This window comes from Dendrobates tinctorius, unplaced genomic scaffold (genome assembly GCF_039654945.1).
Source record: "Dendrobates tinctorius isolate UK_male_01 unplaced genomic scaffold, ASM3965494v1 ptg000044l, whole genome shotgun sequence".
Taxonomy (NCBI): Eukaryota; Metazoa; Chordata; class Amphibia; order Anura; family Dendrobatidae; genus Dendrobates; species Dendrobates tinctorius.
Window position 1 is genome coordinate 6,097,874 of NW_027361712.1, and position 17,036 is coordinate 6,114,909.

A 17,036-nucleotide genomic window follows, 5' to 3' on the forward strand; every position below is an offset into this window, starting at 1 on the left:
TTTCATGGCACTGGACTCAGATTAAATCAATACAAAAAAAAGTTGAAAGAAATAATAAATTGTTATTAAAATGCTACATTTCTCTCAAACTTCTACTTATGGTTATAGCAAGAACATTCATATTTGGAAGTTATTAATTTAACCCTTTCACAACCTTGGACGTATCCATACATCCTGGTTGGCAAAATGTTCCCAACCTTGGACATATGGCTACATCCTGGCGAAAATGTGGCACAATGACAGGATTAGCGTCAGATGGTTAAGTTTAAATAAAGAATAAAAATAATCATTTAAATTAGTTGATGTGGCTAGATTAGGGAAAGTAGTAATTGGCATCTATTGCAGTAGTTTTTACTGAATATAGTCAGGATTAGATTAAGATGATTGTGGGCACTCAGTAATTTTTTTTACTGACGTCCATTTAGTAAGTTTGTTTTTTTTATTTTACCAAATTTTTATATTCTTTTTGCTTTATTTTTCTCTTTTTCTTTTTTTATTCTTTTCTTCAAATCTTTTTTCTCTTTCTTTTATTCTAATAAATAAAAAAGTTTAAAGACTCACACATACCCCTGAATAAAATGTGGTTATATTACACACACACACACACACACACACGCACGAAAAAATATCCCGCTCATCACTATCATAATATTCAGCCAAGGAGACATATGCCTTTCTTGCCTCCGACATTGATAGTGAGGGAGAGGATGCCACCATCATTTTTTTTTCCTTTTTTTCTTCCTCAAGTGATACTGAACTGCCATGCAGACATCTCTGGGCAGCAAATGAGCCAGCGTCCACCATTAGAGACCCCTATGAACCTCACCCCTCGAAGATTATGAGCCACAGATTATTGATTTTGTGGCGCAATCAGGATTTCAATTTGATACGACTAGTCTCTCAGAAATTGACTTTTTCAAAGTCTTTTTCTCGAAGGATTTTGTAAACCACATGATAGCTGAGACAAATTTATATGCCCAACAATTTTTTTGCCCAAAACCTAACTTCAACATTTTCTAACTTGAATCCCATAGATGCAGTAGAAACCATACATTTTTTGGGGCCTTGTTCTTCATTTGGGGACAGTAAAGAAGCCAGAACTGGTGTGACCCCAACTATGTGTTAGGAATCTGGGTCATTCTATGCATATGCAGCAACCCAGATTCTCACATTTGTCTCCAGAGGCTAAGTCCTTTTTCCCTGCTTCTGAGCATGCTCATGGGACGAGCTCTCACTGGAGTTCAGGAGTCAGGTCCTGCTCCTGGTTATGCTCGGGGCTCTGAAGATTTCCGGCAGGTCCCGTACGCTATAAAAAGTGCGCATGGCCGCTATGCCATGCGCTAGTATTTTCTATACTTGCTGCTGTGTGTTTGGTGATGGATGCTTGGTCTGGTGGATGACTTATTATGAAACCCCTTCCCTCTGATATTACGTTTGTGTGAGTGATTGGGTCAGCCAGTATTGCGCTAGCGCCAGCGCGCTTAAGCATCCTCTATTGCAGCAGCCAGCGTCCTGCCTTGCGCCTGCTATATTGCGCTGCAGCCCGCTCATGGCGTTTGCAGTTGCGACGCCGTGCACGCGCCTATCTACGGTAAGTCCATTCGGTTGTAGTGCCGTTCTTAACTACTCCGGCTTTGGCTACCGCACGTGTGCCGCTGAGTGTCTGTGAAGTTAATACAGACTGAGAGTTTTTGTATTTGTGTTTTTTGGGTACAGCTCTGTGAGTTCTAACAGAGTCTGCTTGTGTGCACCAGGTACACTTCTTCCCTGTGCACATTCCCGTCCATGTGCTCTGCCTATTTTAGCAGCGGTTATTACACCTGCTGCACGGTGGACCCCGGGCGGCGAACACGTTTATTTATATTTTTTTAAGCGTGTTCCGCCACCGTAACATAATACTAGCGCCAGGGTCTGGCTAAAAATGGCGGATCAGCAGCAACTGTTGCAATGCGTGCGACAGCTCGAGGCTCGCTTGACCACCCTTGAGAGGGCTCTCGCAGCTTTCGCAAGCCACGGATGCTGCTGTCCAGGCACTTACGGACGCAGTGGGACATATGTCCATGTCCGCCCTTGCGCCGACAGTTACCCGCCAGTTTAAGGTGGGTGATATGGTTTGGTTGTCATCAAAAAATATCGCTATGAAGGTGGCTTCTCCTAAGTTTAAGCCTAGATTTATTGGACCTTACAAGATTTTGGAGATTATTAATCCGGTCTCTTTTCGGTTGGCTCTTCCTGTCACATTTAAAATTCATAATGTGTTTCATAAGTCCTTGTTGAAGAGGTTTGTTGAACCAGTAGTTCCTGTGGTGGCACCTCCTGACCCTATATTGGTTGAAGGTAACATGGAATATGAGGTAGAGAAGATACTGGATTCCCGTCTGGCTAGACGGAGACTCCAGTATTTGGTTAAGTGGAAGGGTTATGGTCAGGAGGATAATTCCTGGGTCTCTGCCTCTGATATTCATGCTGAAAGATTGGTGCGTGCCTTTCATCGGGCTCACCCGGATCGCCCTGGTGGCATGGATGAGGGTTCGGTGACCCCTCCTCAAGGGGGAGGTACTGTTGTGAGTTCATTTTTCCCTTCATCATTGAGGTCTGATGAAGGTAGTGAGACTGATTACCAAACACCTGGGCAGCTAGATGATAACTGGGTGGCTGGAATTGAGGACTGGATATAAGGGTGCCGACGCCCTTCTTCCTGGCTGGTGATTTTCCTGCTGGATTCTTGGAGACCAGTCTGATTCCTGCGTCTCAAAGCTAAGTTTTTCTGCTCTGCTTTGTACTCTTCAGTTTTGTTTTTGTTTGCCTTGTTTTTTGGGAGTTCTGCCATCCCCGGCCGGGGGTGAGCTGAATTCCATTTTTGTTTCTGATCTGTTGATCTTTTGCTCTCTCTTCAGAATATACCTGAGTGCTGATATAGTCTTTTGAAGCCTAGCGACTTCAGGACCTGTTTTTCCTATCAGTCGGTTGGCTCATTTTGATAGGGTTTTTGCGGATGGCAGACAGCAGCTTTCCTATCCTGTCCTATGTAGTTAGCTTGGGCCCCATCATTTGCTCAACCTATCTTTCTATCTGTGTTAGTGTTTTCATCTTGCTTCACCGTCATTATATGTTGGGGGCTGCCTATTGCTTTGGGGTCTGCTCTGGGGCAGTTTAGTTTTTCCCCTTTCTGTCTTTAGGCTATGTAGCTCTCCGGCTGTGATCGAGGGGTCTAGGGCACCGTAGGAACCCCCCACGGCTACTGCTAGTTGTTGTGGATAGGTTCAGGGGTCTGCAATCCGATAGCTGCCAACCTCTCTGGTTTTTCTGGACTTAGCTGGTATTTTGTTTTTTCCTCCTTCGGTGACTCATCATAACACATATTTAAGCCACATGCTTTCCATGTCCTTGTGATCCTCCTTGAGATGGTTCTACTCCTTCATTGGAGTCCAGCTATGTTTAATTAAGCTGTTATGACTTGATTTGTAAAGGCACACACCTGTCTATATAATACCTCACAGCTCACAGTGCATGTCAGACCAAATTTGAATCATAAGGTCCAAGGAACTGGCCAAGAAGCTCAGAGATAGAATTGTGGCAAGGCACACATCTGACCAAGGTTACAAAAGAATTTCTGCAGTACTCAATGTTCCTAAGAGCACAGTGGCCTTTAGTGATCGGGTTAATTAAATGCATATTTTCAGAGACCAGAATTTTACAGAACTGAAGATATCAAATACTGGCTTTTTTATTTCTTTATTTTTTTAACAGGGGTAAGAGGATAATTCAAAATCTTATATAGTTTTAATATTTTTTTCCTTTATACTTTCCTTTGTCCCTTAGGGGAAACTAACCTGAAGTTTGGTCTTCATAGAAGTGTCGTTATAGTAACAAGTGGGTCTTTGGGTGTATGGTATTGTGAACCCCCTGAGTCACATGCCATAAATAATGTTGTCATACAGTTGTGGCCAAAAGTATTGACACCCCTCCAATTCTGTCAATACTCAGTTTCTTCCTGAAAATGATTGCAAACACAAATTCTTTGGTATTATTATCTTCATTTAATTTGTCTTATATGAAAAAACACAAAAGAGAATGAAGCAAAAAGCAAAACATTGATCATTTCACACAAAACTCCAGAAATGGGCCAGACAAAAGTATTGGCACCCTCAGCCTAATACTTGGTTGCACAACCTTTAGCCAAAATAACTGCGACCAATCGCTTCCGGTAACCATCAATGTTTCTTACAATGCTCTGCTGGAATTTTAGACCATTCTTCTTTGGCAAACTGCTCCAGGTTCCTGATATTTGAAGGGTGCCTTCTCCAAACTGCCATTTTTAGATCTTTCTACAGGTGTTCTATGGGATTCAGGTCTGGACTCATTGCTGGCCACCTTAGAAGTCTCCAGTGCTATCAAACCATTTTCTAGTGCTTTTTGAAGTGTGTTTTGGGTCATTGTCCTGCTGGAAGACCCATGACCTCTGAGGGAGACCCAGCTTTCTCACACTGGGCCCTACATTATGCTGCAAAATTTGTTGGTAGTCTTCAGACTTCATAATGCCATGCGCACGGTCAAGCAGTCCAGTGCCAGAGGCAGTAAAGCAACCCCAAAACATCAGGGAACCTCCGCCATGTTTGACTGTAGGGACCGTGTTCTTTTCTTTGAATGCCTCTTTTTTTCTCCTGTAAACTCTATGTTGATGCCTTTGCACAAAAAGCTCTACTTTTGTCTCATCTGTCCTGAGAACATTCTTCCAAAACGTTTTAGGCTTTTTCAGGTAAGTTTTAGCAAACTCCAGCCTTGCTTTTTTATGTCTCGGGGTAAGAAGTGGGGTCTTCCTGGGTCTCCTACCATGCAGTCCCTTTTCATTCAGACGCCGACAGATAGTACGGGTTGACACTGTTGTACCCTCGGACTGCAGGGAAGCTTGAACTTGTTTGGATGTTAGTCGAGGTTCTTTATCCAACATCCGCACAATCTTGAGTTGAAATCTCTTGTCAATTTTTCTTTTCCGTCCACATCTAGGGAGGTTAGCCACAGTGCCAGGGGCTTTAAACTTCTTGATGACACTGCACACGGTAGACACAGGAAGATTCAGGTCTTTGGAGATGGACTTGTAGCCTTGAGATTGCTCCTGCTTCCTCACAATTTGGTTTCTCAAGTCCTCAGACAGTTCTTTGGTCTTCTTTCTTTTCTCCATGCTCAATGTGGTACACACAAGGACACAGGACAGAGGTTGAGTCAACTTTAATCCATGTCAACTGGCTGCAAGTGTGTTTTAGTTATTGCCAACACCTGTTAGGTGCCACTGGTAAGTTACAGGTGCTGTTAATTACACAAATTAAAGAAGCATCACATGATTTTTCGAACAGTGCCAATACTTTTGTCCACCTTCTTTGTTATGTTTGGTGTGGAATTATATCCAATTTGGCCTTAGGACAATTCTTTTTGTGTTTTTTCATTTAAGACAAATTAAATGAAGTTAATAATACCAAAGAATTTGTGTTTGCAATCATTTTCAGGAAGAAACTGAGTATTATCTGACAGAATTGCAGGGGTGTCAATACTTTTGGCCACAACTGTAGATGGACGACTGATCACCGCACTGCTGTTAGAGGCAGATGATGGCTGAATAACACAACCATCTTCTGCTGTCAATTACATAGGCTAAGTTTTGGAGCCTGCTTCTAAGACAGGGATTTGATATATGACATATCAGGACATCATAGGTCGAGAATGGACTAATTAATTTCATTTATGGTTGATAATGGTAGTTATGCCTTATTTCATATTGTTAAATTGAGAAAGTGTCTGATTTACAAATTCATGTACTAGAGTAAATTATAAAAGATTCATGGTGCAATTTGCATTTTGTTTGGATTCTTGTTTAAAAAAGTTAGTTATCGCTAGTTAAGTGATGAGCGAGTATACTCGTAGCTCGGGATTTCCCGAACATGCTCGGGTGTCCTCTGAGTATTTTGGCGTGCTCGGAGATTTCGTTTTCATCGCCTCAGCTGCATGTTTGCAGCTGCTGGACAGCCTGAATACATGTGGGGATTCCCTAACAAACAGGCATTCCACACATGTATTCAGCCTGTCTAGCAGTCGCAAATCACGGAGCTGAGACGACGAAAACTAAATCTCTGAGCACGCCAAAATACTCGGAGGTCATCAGAGCATGCTCGGGAAAATCCGAGCAACGAGTATACTCGCTCATCACTACTTGTTATTCTTGCAGACTTCACAAATTTTGCCCATACTATCAAATGATCTGAAAGCGAAAACTGCTAAGTTGTTGGTTGTACTAATAGTTGTAATAAAAAAATAGTCAACTACCATTTGAGGTCAGTTTATTAACAAATTCTGTCCACTTTCTGCTGTTTCCAATAAAACAATTAACAAGAACACTTTAACTAGTTCAACATCAACACAACTAAGAAAGAACAAAGGGGTTTCTCTAAGGCTGGGTTCACATAGCGTTAATGCAGTCCATTCAACGCATAGCGTTGGTGGACTGTGTTAACGCTATTCCATAACACGATCGCATTATGTGATCCCGCTAGCGCAGATGCTACATCTGCGCTAGCAGTGACAAACCCCCGAATGCTGCAGACCGATTCCGAGGATCTGTCACAGAATGACGGCACATCACTAATGCATGCCGCTTAGGACATGCGTTAGAGATGCGCTCGGTAATGGAAGTGAATGGCAGTGTTAACGGATGCGCTACATCACGTTAATGCTGCGGTGTAACGCAATCCGTTAAACGGACCAGCCAAACGTTATGTGAACCCAGCCTAAATCCAACACAAAATGGTACATTTTCTTTGTCTCTGAAAAAGTATTTTCTCCTAACACTGATGACATTCAGAAAGATTAACATATATAGGTGTTAATTACACATTTGAACTCATTTATAAAATGCCTACTTCATTTTTCACACACTGCTTCTGAATTTTTGCCTATTTTTTGTTGAAAGGAGTTAATTATGCTCACAATAGTATCTGATCTGCAGACAGGAAATCATGAGGTTGGAGGAGCTGTTTATTTTTTGTGGAAAAAGTTCACCAAAAGTTGCATTCTTCTCATTGAAATACTTGCTGCTTGTATTGTATGTGAGCCCTGTGGGTGATCTTACACAATTATTGAGAAAATGGAAACGGTCTTAGGAGCGCAGGAAAGAGACTCAGACAAGAGAATGGGTTAAACCACAATGCATTTCGACGGAGGATCCGTCTTCATCAGGTGAAACTTCCACCTGATGAAGACGGATCCTCCGTCGAAACACGTTGTGGTTTAACCCCATCTTTTGCCTGAGTCTCTTTCCTGCGCTCCTAAGACCGTTTCCATTTTCTCATTGCTCCTATCCTCCATTGGAGGTTTTCGGCTGGAGCTGCGGTGGAGACCTGACATCCTTGTCTGCCCCTGGGCTGCTTCCTAAAGCGCTCTTCTATGATCGCTTATCACTGACTCTTACACAATTATTGACACTCCTCCTTGTAGGACTGTGGATGCAAAGATAACTGTCAATCACTGTATAGAACCGACCAGTAGACTCATTAGCATATAAACACTAGAACTTTAATAAACAGACTACAAGTTATATTTAATTTTTCCACAAACCTATAAATCATTCTGCTCAACTTTTCATTCTCTATACAATTCTGTCCACATATCATTCTGCATGTACAACATGACATTTTCCCTTTAAATAATGACACAGTGTAATTTGTCATGTCTTATTGTTCAATTGAGGTTGAAGTTATCTAATTTTAAGACTTTGTGACTACAAGAATTTTTAATTATGTTCTGAAACTTAAAACCATTGAATTCAAGTAGGGTGTACTTAGTTTTTTTTCATTCCAAAAGATAGCAAGAATTCGCATATTCTTAAAATAATTGCTTTATTAATCCAGAAGTATAAAAGGTATAAAAATGGTTTAACACAACAGTACAAACATTAAAAAGGCAGAAAATAAATATTTGCTGTGCTCCCAGGAAACATGTTTCAGGCCTACATGGTCCTTTGCTGGCTATCGTTTAGAGTCTTGCTGTTAGTGAGCAAATCAGGTTAGCTGATTGCGCCTTTTTCACATTAGTATTTCTTATGACTTTATATTCTTAAAGTAGTAGTCTACCTTTAAATGGTTTGGGGAAATAAGGAGCTGAGTGCAGTGACACTAATAGCAATGTCAATGCTTGAAGCATTTCTCAATGAAAAGAGGTTGTTATTTCTTATTTTCTGATTGTCATTATCACTGGGTATTGATTGTTGTACATAACTACTGGTACATTTTCTGAGAAACTGATATTATCGTTGACCATAACAAACCATTATTTTTTAAAAGAAATTGTTATATTTGTCACTTTGTAATGCTTTATTGGCTTTATACCTATCACTTTTGAGTAAAATGTATGTTCTTTGGTTCATCACCGAAGAACATTTTCTTGTCTTGGTAATGGAAAAATATTTTGGTCCGTAAAGCAAATGAGTTCCCTTAAAGGTATATTTCCTAAAAGGACAAAATTGTCTGTTAAAGGGAATCTGTCACCCCTTTTTTTGAATATAAGCTGCCGGCACCGCCATCAGGGTCTTATCTACAGCATTCTGTAATGCTGTAAATAAGCCCCCGATGTAACCTGAAAGAGAATAAAAAGGAGTTAGATTATACTCACCGGGGGGGCGGTCCGGTCTTGGTCCGATGGGTGTTGCGGTCTGGCACCTCCCATCTTCATATGATGCCGTCCTCTTCTTTCCTTCCTGTCGTGGCTCCAGCGCAGGCGCACTGCTCTGCACTGTTGAAGGAAGAGCAGAATACTGCAGTGCGCAGACGCCGGACTTCTAATGACGCCTGTGCACTGCAGGACTCTGCTCTGCCCTCAGGGCAGAGCAGTGCACCTGTGCAGGAGTCACGACAGGAAGGAAAGAAGAGGACGGCATTGTATGAAGATGGGAGGTGCCGGACCGGACGGTGACACCCATCGGACTGGACCGGACGCCGGGGTGAATATAATCTAACTCTTTTTTCTTATCTTTCAGGTTACATTGGGGTCTTATCTACAGCATTAGAGCATGCTGTAGATAAGCCCCTGATGGTGGTGCTGGCAGCTCATATGTGAAAAAAGGGGTGACAGACTTCTAAAACCCTCACATATTGCAGGCATTTCTGTCATATACTGTTTTTTACATCATTATTTTTAACATGCAAAGGCCTCTTCAAATGTCTTTCTTTTGTTATAACCAATCAGAAGTGACTACTACAGATGAGCAAGCTCTAAAATGTTCGGGTGTTCATTGCTCGAACCGAGCAATTCCTAAGGCTGGAGTCACACACAACCATTAAAAAAACGGTCCCATTTTAACAGTCCGAAATCGCACAAAGGTATCTTAACCATTGATCCGTTTTTGATGCGATTTTTCTTAATTGATGCAATTTTAATCACATGTAAGGATCCGTTTGACATCCGTCTGGCGAGATTTTCTCGCAGGGTAGCTAATGACAGGTTTCCCCACACAAAGAATGAATAGATCTAGACGCATATATATATATATTTTATACATGTCATAGAGACATATTAATATATATATTACAAATTCATACAGTTCATCATAGCAGAATAGCCGCAGAAACATTTGCCGGCTTTTGTATAATTATTCTCCTGCCCGACATGAAATGACACATGGTTTACATATAGTTAACCATTTCATTTCATGTTTTTTTTGTTATGTCTATCACTATTAATTAGATGAGGGTTTGTGGGTAAAATTTGGCACTTGTAGGGGTTAATTTAAGGGGTTAATTCGTTGTATTAAGTTGCAGGGACTCCTGCTGACGTCACTGAGGCTGCAGGGAGTCCCTGTAATTTCATACAACAAATTAACCCCTTAAATTAACCCCTACAAGTCCCAAATTTTACCCACAAACCCTCATCTAATTAATATTGATAGACATAACAAAAAAAACATGAAATGAAATGGTTAACTATATGTAAACTATGTGTCATTTCATGTCGGGCAGGAGAATAATTATACAAAAGCCGGCAAATGTTTCTGCGGCTATTCTGCTATGATGAACTGTATGAATTTGTAATATATATATTAATGTGTCTCTATGACATGTATAATATATATATACACTCACTGGCCACTTTATTAGGTACACCTGTCCAACTGTGTGTTAAGACTTAATTTCTAATCAGCCAATCACATGGCGGCAACTCAGTGCATTTAGGCATGTAGACATGGTCAAGACAATCTCCTGCAGTTCAAACCGAGCATCAGTATGGGGAAGAAAGGTGATTTGAGTGCCTTTGAACGTGGCATGATTGTTGGTGCCAGAAGGGCTGGTCTGAGAATTTCAGAAACTGCTGATCTACTGGGATTTTCACGCACAACCATCTCTAGGGTTTACAGAGAATGGTCCGAAAAAGAAAAAAAATCCAGTGAGCGGCAGTTCTGTGGCCGGAAATGCCATGTTGATGCCAGAGGTCAGAGGAGAATGGGCAGACTGGTTCGAGCTGATAGAAAGGCAACAGTGACTCAAATTGCCACCCGTTACAACCAAGGTAGGCAGAAGAGCATCTCTGAACGCACAGTGCGTCGAACTTTGAGGCAGATGGGCTACAGCAGCAGAAGACCACACTGGGTACCACTCCTCTCAGCTAAGAACAGGAAACTGAGGCTACAATTTGCACAAGCTCATCGAAATTGGACAGTAGAAGATTGGAAAAACGTTGCCTGGTCTGATGAGTCTCGATTTCTGCTGCGACATTCGGATGGTAGGGTCAGAATTTGGCGTAAACAACATGAAAGCATGGATCCATCCTGCCTTGTATCAACGGTTCAGGCTGGTGGTGGTGGTGTCATGGTGTGGGGAATTTTTTCTGGGCACTCTTTGGGCCCCTTGGTACCAATTGAGCATCGTTGCAACGCCACAGCCTACCTGAGTATTGTTGCTGACCATGTCCATCCCTTTATGACCACAATGTACCCAACATCTGATGGCTACTTTCAGCAGGATAATGCGCCATGTCATAAAGCTCGAATCATCTCAGATTGGTTTCTTGAACATGACAATGAGTTTACTGTACTCAAATGGCCTCCTCAGTCACCAGATCTCAATCAAATAGAGCATCTTTGGGATGTGGTGGAACGGGAGATTCGCATCAGGGATGTGCAGCCGACAAATCTGCGCCAACTGTGTGATGCCATCATGTCAATATGGTCCAAAATCTCTGAGGAATGCTTCCAGCACCTTGTTGAATCTCTGCCACGAAGAATTGAGGCAGTTCTGAAGGCAAAAGGGGGTCCAACCCCTTACTAGCATGGTGTACCTAATAAAGTGGCCAGTGAGTGTATATATATCTATATCTATATATATATATATATATATATATATATATATATATATATATGTGTGTGTCTAGATCTATTCATTCTTTATTTAACCGGTCTCTGTGATTTTACTGTATTTGAAGAATTGCCGGCTTTTGCTAAAGGACACCGGGTGCGATTTTATGATTTTATCGCAAGTCACACATCTAGTCCGTTTTTAGTCCCATTTTTTCTCGCCCCCATAAACTTGTATTGTCGAATCCGATCCGAAAATCGGTGACAATCGCAGCATGCTGCGATTGTCTCGGTCCGAGGATCGGATCCGATCAAAAATCGCATGATGGGAGCTGCCCCATAGAATAACATTGGGACGAATGCAATGCGATTTTTTATTGCATTGCATTCGTCCAATTTAATCGCCAGTGTGACCCCGGCCTAATAGTCAAATGCTCGCATCGAGTATAATGGGAGGCAATGGCAGACCCTACAAAGAGGTCTGGGAGGCAGTGAAAATGTTCAAATGGATTTTAAAAGTGCTTAAAGGAAGGTGAACAGCATGAAGAAGACCCCTAGAAGCATCTGAATCACATATCGCTGCTGAGAACAATGGTGTCACACTTTCACTCCACTTTAAGGCGTGGCAATAAAACATTCCAAACTGATGAAAAATTACATTTTTCAGGAAAAAAAATGTTAAGAATCATTTTTTCCTGCAGAATGACCAGTATATAACCCCAAATTTAAAATGGGTTTTAAAAAAATTATAATTTATGTAAACCAAAATAGTTTTTTTTATTAAAAAAAAGGAAATTTCAGTTTAATTTATGAAAGAAGCATCAACTGCCAAAAATTAGGGACTCATAGGGCCTCAGCTCTACCATGTTTTGGACATAAAAGAGGGGCTCATACACATTCTGTTCAAACTGTCATGTATTGGTTCTCCTAGACTCATAAAGGCTATGGACTAAGCTCAAACCGTGCCAAAAATTACAAGCAGGGTCATGCAAACACCCTTAAAGGCACCAACTGTATTGCCTCAATCAAAAATTGTAAATAAGTGTAGTTGTGGTACTCCTACACTCATAAAGGCTTTGCACAAAGTGCAAAGCCAGAAAAAAATTATAAGTAGGGTCATCCATAGACCCTAGACGGCAACAAGTGGTGGGCATCAGTCAAATATAGAACATTAAAAACATTTTACGTGCTGCTGTCATCTGGTGGTGTGTAAAAGTTGGGTCTAAGTCAGACTTTTGTTCTTTGTTATCCAAGTGAGCCTGTCAGCAATTTCTGTTGACAGATGAAAGCATCTGTCTGCTATGAGCCCCACTGTGGAACAAAAACTCCACTTAAACAAAATGGTAGTGGCATGGCAGCCCAACTACTCAAAGGCATAGAGGCCTGAGCTCATGCCAGGCAGCTCATGTCAGGTGTCCAGCTGTGGACCAAATAGCTTAATATTTTAGTGGAATTATTGAATACGCTGGTTTGGTCAGCCAGGTATTACTTGACCATATTTTAAAACTTTTCCCTCTTTATCAAAAATACCCTGTCCTGAGGGCATGGATGCTGGGAGAGTGTCATGAAATTTGCCCAGGTCTTTGACAGTGTACCTTTGCCTCTGCTGTTTCTGGTGTGTCTCTCCCTCATGTCTTCTACTTGATGGGCTAGGAAGCAAGCCCCCTGCTGCTAGCATTTTCTGATGGGAATTTTTTCAACATATTTTCCACAAATGGTTTTCTGGTATAGCACCATTTTAGAAAAGCTCTCAGCCTCGGAAAGAAGAAGAGATGCAAACTTCTCCTGGTAGCGTGGGTCTAGCAGGTGAACAACCAGTATTTTTTTTTGGTCATGATGAATATAATGCGAGGGTCATGGGAAGGTCAGCGATACATAAAGTCGGCCATATGTGCCAAGGTCTCTACAATCAAAACTTCCCTGTCTGCATTATGAAGATCTCTCTCCATGTCCCCCTCCATCTCTTCCTTCTCATTTCCCTCCTCAGCCCATCCACGTAGGGGAGACAGGGCAAAGCTTGTTTGGGTACCAGTCTCTTTTTCGCCCAGCCAGCTCCTGTTCCTCCTCCTCTTCTTCAGCCTCCACCTACTCATTGTTACCCAATCTGCACTTAGAAGATAAGATGAGATGAAGCTGGGTAGTATCTGACTGTCTCATGTCTTCCTCCATCTCCACCTAGTCCGCATGCAAAGTTTCATGTTTAATTGGCAGTAGAGTTGAGCGATACCGTCCGATACTTCAAAGTATCAGATCGGAATGGATCGGCCGATCTTAAAGAAAAGTATCGGTATCGCCGATTCCGATACCGGAAGTCCCATTCAAGTCTATGGGACTTCCGGTATCGGAATAAGAAAAACCCTGTTTTTGCCTTGTACAGCCTCTCTGGGGTCTGTACGGGCCTTTCGGGGGGCTGTGCCGGCCTGCCAGGGGGTCTGTGCAGGCTCCGGTGGTCTGTGCCGGTCTGCCGGGGGGCTGTGCCGGCCTGCCGGTGGTCTGTGCAGGCTCCGGTGGGCTGTGCCGGCCTGCCGGGGGGCTGTGCCGGCATGCCGGTGGTCTGTGCAGGCTCCGGTGGGCTGTGCCGGCCTGCCGGTGGTCTGTGCAGGCTTCGGGGGTCTGTGCAGGCATCGTCCGATGGGACTACAAGTCCCATCGGGCGATGCCTGCTACCATGACAGTGATTGACACATTAGCCAATGATGGGACAGTAGTAGTCCCATCATCCGGCTAATGTGTTGAATGTAAAAAAAAAAAAAAAATTACATGCTACATACATGCTACATACATACAACATGCATACTACATACATGCTACATTCATACTACATACTACATACATGCTACATTCATACTACATATATACTACATGCAACATACATACTACATATATACTACATGCATGCAACATGCATACTACATATATACTACATGCAACATACATACTACATATATACTACATGCATGCAACATGCATACTACATATATACTACATGCTACATACATACTACATATATGCTACATACATACTACATATATACTACATGCATGCTACATACATACTGCATGCTACATACATACTACATGCTACATACATACTACATATATGCTACATACATACTACATATATACTACATGCATGCAACATGCATACTACATATATACTACATGCTACATACATACTACATATATGCTACATACATACTACATATATACTACATGCATGCTACATACATACTGCATGCTACATACATACTACATGCTACATACATACCACATATATACTACATACATACTACATGCATGCTACATGCTACATACATACCACATACATACTACATACATACTACATGCATGCTACATGCATGCTACATGCTACATACATAACACATATATACTACATGCATGCTACATACATACTACATGCTACATACATACCACATACATACTACATACATACTACATACATACTACATGCATGCTACATACATACTACATGCTACATACATACTACATATATACTACATGCATGCTACATACATACTACATGCTACATACATACCACATACATACTACATACATACTACATACATACTACATGCATGCTACATACATACTACATGCTACATACATACTACATATATACTACATGCATGCTACATACATACTGCATGCTACATGCATGCTACATACATACTACATACATACTACATGCATGCTACATACATACTACATGCTACATACATACTACATATATACTACATGCATGCTACATACATACTACATGCTACATACATACCACATACTTACTACATACATACTACATGCATGCTACATACATACTACATGCTACATACATACCACATACATACTACATATATACTACATGCATGCTACATACATACTGCATGCTACATGCATGCTACATACATACTACATACATACTACATGCTACATACATACCACATATATACTACATACATACTACATACAATACATTCATACAATACATACATAGACATACAGTACATATAACATAGAGTAACATACTTACCAATACTTGTCACATTGTTCCCCGAAGCCATTGTCTTTTACGGAATAAATATTAACATAACAAACCACAAAAATACTCACCCACGATCCGAAGCAGTCCACGAGTGTGTCCCACGACGATCTTGGGTAGAGAACTGCAGCATCAGCTGATGCTGCCGTTCTCTACGGGCTGCAGGAATCCAATGACGGAAGGTAGGTATCCTTCCGCACTGTATTCCTCCGCCACTTAAAAAAAAAAAAGTCCCTAGTCTCACTTTATGCCATTGCTGTGTGGGAATTTCCGGCAGAGACCCCCGGAAGGCCCGAAATGACGGCGCATCATGATGCGCACACACCGCGCATCATGATGACGTCATTTCGGCTGTCAATCAACTTTGAACTTCCGATTCCGATGCCGACTTCCGATATTGAAAAAATATCGGAAGTCGGTATCGGAATTCCGATACAGCAAGTATCGGCCGATACCCGATACTTGCGGTATCGGAATGCTCAACACTAATTGGCAGCATTAACTGTTTAAGTAGGAACAGAAGTGGGATTGCTGTGCTGATAAGATAAGATAAGATAATCCTTTAATCGTCCCACCATGGGGAAATTCAGAGCATTACAGCAGCAAGGCAGGAACAAGTACAGATACAGATGCATAAAGGCATTACATTGACAGTAGGTAGGTACATATACAAAAAAAAAAGATATAACCGGACTATCACAACTTTGGATCTATCAGTTCACTGTTTGGGTCGTTCTCCATTTTGGACAGTGCTGGTTATACAGCCTAACTGCAGCAGGAAGGAAGGACTTTCGATAGCGATCCCTCTGACATTTAGGATGAAGTAGCCGGTCACTGACAGTACTGCACATCTTTGTCACGGTCTCATGCATGGGATGGGAATCATTCTGCACCATGTAGCTCACCTTGGCCAGTATCCTCCTGTCGCCTACTTCCTGAACTGGATCAAGGGGGCATCCCAGGACAGAGCTGGCCCTTCTAATCAGTTTGTCCAGCCTATTCCTGACCCTGGTTGATATGTCACTACCCCAGCACGCCACACCAAAGAAGATGACTGATACCACAACAGAGTTGAAGAAGGATGCAAGGAGTGGCCCCCTAACTCTGAAGGCTCTCAGCGTTATGAGCAGATAAAGCCTACTGTGGCCCTTCCTGTACACTGCATCCAAGTGATGGGCCCAGTCAAGCTTATTATTGAGGATCACACCAAGGTACTTATAGGTGTCCACTATCTCAATGTCATTTCCCTGAATGTTCACCACTACTGGTGGATTTTTTCCCTTGCGAAAGTCCACCACCAATTCCTTGGTCTTCCCGGAATTAATGCTAAGGTGGTTCCTCTGACATCACTCCACAAAAGCTTGGTTAGTATCTCTGTACTCTCTTTCATCTCCTCCTGTAATGAGGCCTACTATTGCAGAGTCATCAGAATACTTCTGCAAGTAGCAGCTAGATGAGTTGCACTTAAAATCCGCAGTGTACAGTGTGAAGAGAAAAGGGGCAAGAACTGTACCTTGAGGTGCCCCTGTATTGCAGATCAACGCATCTGACACACTGTCCCGAACCTTTACAAACTGAGGTCGGTTCGTGAGGTAGTTAAGGATCCAGGTGGAGAGTTGGAGGTCTATGCCAACAAGGCCCAGCTTGT